The sequence below is a fragment of the Microtus ochrogaster genome, chromosome 5, assembly GCF_000317375.1.
Source record: "Microtus ochrogaster isolate Prairie Vole_2 chromosome 5, MicOch1.0, whole genome shotgun sequence".
NCBI classification, from domain to species: domain Eukaryota; kingdom Metazoa; phylum Chordata; class Mammalia; order Rodentia; family Cricetidae; genus Microtus; species Microtus ochrogaster.
The window spans coordinates 93,190,279-93,195,050 of NC_022012.1; the positions used below are offsets into that span (position 1 = coordinate 93,190,279).

The 4,772-nt window shown below is 47.4% G+C and overlaps 1 protein-coding gene and 1 long non-coding RNA gene across 3 annotated transcripts in view; both read left to right on the forward strand.

Moving 5' to 3' along the window:
* Nucleotides 1-285: 285 nt before the first annotated feature.
* LOC113456088 lies at nt 286-1,987 on the forward strand. Its single transcript, XR_003376961.1, has 3 exons — nt 286-484; nt 1,183-1,262; nt 1,581-1,987. It is a non-coding gene; the product is annotated as an uncharacterized LOC113456088 (long non-coding RNA).
* A 2,533-nt stretch (nt 1,988-4,520) lies between these two features.
* Nucleotides 4,521-4,772, forward strand: part of Ctnnb1 (catenin beta 1) — a 29,063-nt gene continuing 28,811 nt past the window's right edge. For both annotated transcript variants that reach the window (XM_005348120.2, XM_013346532.2), the window contains exon 1: nt 4,521-4,710. The gene's annotated coding sequence lies outside the window, so the exon portion shown is untranslated. The remainder of the gene's footprint in view (nt 4,711-4,772) is intronic.

A 4,772-nucleotide genomic window follows, 5' to 3' on the forward strand; every position in this document is an offset into this window, starting at 1 on the left:
TGTCGGACAGGACGTTTTGTTCTACATTTTGTTTTCATGGCAGGGATGGTCGCCGTATTTAGACTTTATATGGCCTGGGTTACCCAGCTCACAACAGAAACACCTGCACCAAATTAATTTGTTGTAGCACATTAATTATCTCATAGCTTCTATTTAGGCTGCAGCTGTTGCTATTATGTTAATAATAATTTTTACCACCACTGTATACAACAGGTTATGGAAAGAATAGAAATATCTCTTGGGGGGGGCTTCCTCTTGTCATTTCCATTTTTTCAATGTCAGAAGGAAGACGGGAAGAAAATCAGGCAAATTAAGCCCCCAAAGCACACTGTAATTTTCTATCTCTGAACGGATTTGTGAGAGCATGGCTGAGTGAAGTTAGCAGAGCATCGCCCCCCACACAAAGATGGCGCGAGCAGAATTTGTGAAAGCGGATAGGAAGAGGAAGGACCAGCAAGACAGGACGGGCTGCAGTGCTGGGGAGGTGAGTGCTTGCGAGGGGCGGGGGAAGATGCAGCAGTTTTCAAGAAATAATAAGGTGGGGGAGAGGAAAGCCATACAAAGAGTGGGTGTCCCATTGTTTGTAAAATATAAACACAGATGAATTCTGTCTTTGGTTGGTTCATGCCTTTCATTCAGCACAGCGGGGGTGTCTTAAGAAGTTGCCCTCTGCGAAATTTCACTAAATGGGAACGGTGGACCCTGCATGATGGGATTATAATCACACCAGCCACTCCTTTTACATAATTTTTTGTTTAAGATCCAGTAAGACCCCCTGTTTTTAATATATATAAAGCAATAGACATGTCTATGTCGATAAAATGAGGGTTCGCGTCACCCCCCCACAGCCTGGTGCAAGCTAAACAAAAACCAGGGTGCTGTCCCCTTCTCTAGGTCTCAATGGATGCAAAAACAATATGAAATTTTTTAGCTGACAAGAACACGTCTGCTGTCTGCAGCCCCTGCTATAGCTCACCATGATGCCTACTAACCGAAAGATCAAATATTATCGATTTCATGGCGCTGCGTGCTCTGGAAAAGAAAAGCCATTTTAAAATTTGCTTTGTTTAAGACATCATTTAAAAGAAAAGAACCCACCCTTCCCAAACCCAAACACTTTGGGGTGTGAAAATGGCTTGTTTTCATCTCCTTCATGATTTGCTATGATTTTATTATTTTTAGCAGCTGGAGTCCAGAAATGATTTTTTTCGACGAATTTAGGATTTTGCCGCAGTGCACATCTGCAGTCCCAGAATCCTCCGGTAAGTTAATCCTCCTTTCGGTGGGAAACGCCTTTAACCTTCTTGTGAATGAAATACCTGCAACCATTTTGAATTTTTTTTAATAAAGAGATTGTGTGTGTGTGTGTGTGTGTGTGTGTGTGTGTATGTGTGTATGTATGTGTATGTGCGTATGTATTTTTGTACGCATGTGGTCATTGAGGGGTAGGTATGTCAAAGCATGCTTTCTTAGTATCACCACGGTTTCTGTTAGTTCTGGGAAATGGTAAGAAACATCTACCTCCATATCCTCTGCCTGTCACGATGAGTCTCCATGGCTTCCTCATCACGCTTTGTAAGGTAGCCACTAAAACACTTCTTGAGAACGGTAAACCGAGGAAGGCCCGGAGAACACGCAACTTCAAGCGTGAAGGATGGAGCCAGCGTAACTAAAGGACCAGGCCACGGCCGCCTCCATGGCCACCGCCTCCTGCCACCTTTCGGATCCCGCTTTGCTCTGTGGTTGTGCGAGCGCTGCAAGCTTTCCACGGCGGCTCTCTGCGGAATCTGCCCAGTGGGTCACTAGACGGCTTCTGTGTGGGAGAGTAAGTGACACACAGTCTCACAAGAGGCATTTACAACTGCTTAGCCTGTTCAGCTGGAAATTAACAAAAGGATGGCACACCCCCGGCACGATGTTTTACAAATCAAAAGTCTGGGTCCATAAATAGCCCGCTTGACAAATGTAGAACCAGAAGCCGATTGTGGTATTTTTGCCTGGTGTTTCCTTGTTATCATAAAGAAATTATTTTTAACAATTTGATTCTTAGAGAATCAATTTTGGCTGTTCTAAATGCACGGAAGATTGCTCTATTTCTGCTGGGAAAGGATTCTTCCTTCCCGGGGGAACTGGGATGGGATCCAACATGGACCACACCCTAATTTCAGTTTGTTTTCCCATCATTTCTGCCTATTGTCAAGTAGAGTTTACTCACAATTATGGTTTGACTTTAAACGAAGGCGTTAATCAAAAGAAGCTGGCTGTCCTCAAAAGGGGTCATTGTTTAGGTGTTCAGTAAACGCTGAAATAATGGATTGGATAGAGTTAAGTATTCAAAAGGCAGAAGAACCAGTGCTGCCTTATTAATATTTCTGCCCAAACTGCAAATACAAGCGGTGTGTGTGTTTGTGTTTTAGTGAGTGTGTTCTAGGCTCATGTTCAGTGTAGGCAAAGCTTGATCTGCCCTTAGCCGGACTGCAGGACAATCAATTCCGAGCCTGTTAAACCAGCTGGAGACAGGTATTTGCCCCCATTTCTTGAAATGAATTACTTTCTGTCAAACCCATTGGGTGGACTCTTGGAAGAAAGGGTGTAAGAGAGAAGAAACCACGTGTTTTGTTTTTTTTTTTTTTTGGTGAAATGTGTTACCTGGGGTCAACTGTTTTAGCAATTCATTTCAAAAAACCGCTTTACTTCTTAGCTACTTATTTTATTTTCAAATCAACTCACAGACAAACAGGTTTCTTTATTCATTAGGCATTTTGATGATGTGTTTCTTTCTGGTGTAATGACAGTATTTGTCTTAATTTCACAGAAGTTATTCATCTTTTTTTGGTACAAAATATGGCCCAGTTTTATGAGAGACGTGAACAAAAATCCTGAGAAATTTTAAAATTCAGCTAGCTGGCTTTAAGGCTAGTCAGCCGGTTATTTCTCCAGCAGATAACACTTGATGAGAGAGACAGCGCTCTGCATTGTCGCGCAATCTACCTTCCTCTCAAACATGCTCTCTGTGAATTATCAATAGCGATTGAGCCTTTAATTCTAGGTTGGGACTAAAACACCCGAATTATATGCTTTATTTTGTCATCCGGCAAGAGAATACAAATATAAGGTGTCTTTATCTTTCAGATCTTTCAATGGTACAGACATTTCTTACTGGTTTTAATAGTGTGCCTTTTTTTTTAATAGCAAAAAATGGAACACAGAGAAAGCAAGCGTCTAAAAAGAAGAAAAGAGAAAAATCCTCTGACAGCAGTGAAGTCAGTTACCTAATTTTAAAAGCAAGACTTTAATCGGGTCGACAAAATACTTGCACGTCTGCATCTGACGATTAAAATTAGGGGTTGGTAGCTGCAGGCAGCACCGGTATTCCAACAAAATCCCTCTTCCTGTCCCATCTCTCTGAGTTAGCCCCAGCCAGCAGGGTTTATTCTCTGGGAAGCCCAGCAGAGACACAGAGGGAAGGTCTAGACAATGGTCCTCACAGAATGGCTCCCTCATGGTGGTGGTTCACAGAGCTACCGCGATATATCTTTAAGATAGAAATATGAGTCACTTAAAAAAATAAGCTGGCCCTACGGGCCCAGCGGATGGGCAGGCTTCCTGCCAGTACCTGTATATAAGGGCCTATTGTTTACTTGGTTAATTACAGTGCAGGCATGAAAGAAGGCAGGGGGCAACTTTCACTGTTGCCATTGTTTGGGCAGAAACGTAAGCACACGATAATAGACTGGAGACAGCTAACCCACCCCAACTGCTCCAGTTTTGACGAGCGCCAGTAGGGCAAGGCAACAACGGGGCCCGTTCCAAGAGAAGACACAACTTCAGGCTATTGTCATGATTCAGAAAAAGTGCTCTCCAAGGATACAAAATTAGTTTTGAAAAATTTGAAGTTGTTCATAAGTCCTATCAGCAACAGGCGCGAGTTTCTCAAACAATACAATAAAATTGCAATCCCTGGGGAAAAGCACTCACGGCCCAGTGGGTCCAGGTAAGATGGGATTTCGAGGACTCAGGCTGGTAATCAGCACCTTGTTGCTGAACCGCTTGGTCTAGTCGGATGTTGTCAACAGACACTCATGGGAACTACATGGCTTCCTGGGGTGGGGGCCATGGGATTCCTGTCGGGGATCAGGAGGCACAGCAGGAAGTGGGGGAGGGGGATGGACAGTCCTGCAGACAGTGGATTGAGTTGCAGCTAGGGCCGAGGCGTTCGGAACGGGGGGGGGGGGGGGGAACAGCCGGGATCGGGTCTCGAACTCTCATTGAACAGGAACGCGCTCCTCCCTACCCGCAGCGGCGGCCCCTCTGCCCGTCCCTTCGGCTTTCACTGGAGCTGCGTCGGGACGCCCCGCCCCGCCCGGCCCCTCCCGGCGACGCATGCGCGGAGCGTCTCGGGCCGGCGGGGACTACTTTCCGCGCCCCGCCCGCGCCCCGCCCCTCGTCCTCGCGCGGCGGAACGCTCCGCGCTGAGCGGCCGGCGGTGGCGGCGGCGGCGGGATACACGGTGCCTCGCCGCTTATAAATTGCTCCTTGTGCGGCGCCATCTTAAGCCCTCGCTCGGTGGCGGCCGCGTCAGCTCGTGTCCTGCGCAGCCGGGCGGCCCGGGGAGGCGGAGACGGAGCACCGAGGGCGCCGAGCCGTCAGCTCGAGGAGGCCGAGGGAGAGCGCACGGCCGCAGGGGAACAGCGCGCGGGCGGCCCTGAGGTGCGGCGCCGCAGACGGCCGGCTCGAACCGCGCCAGCGGGAAACTTCGCGGGCCGGGTGGG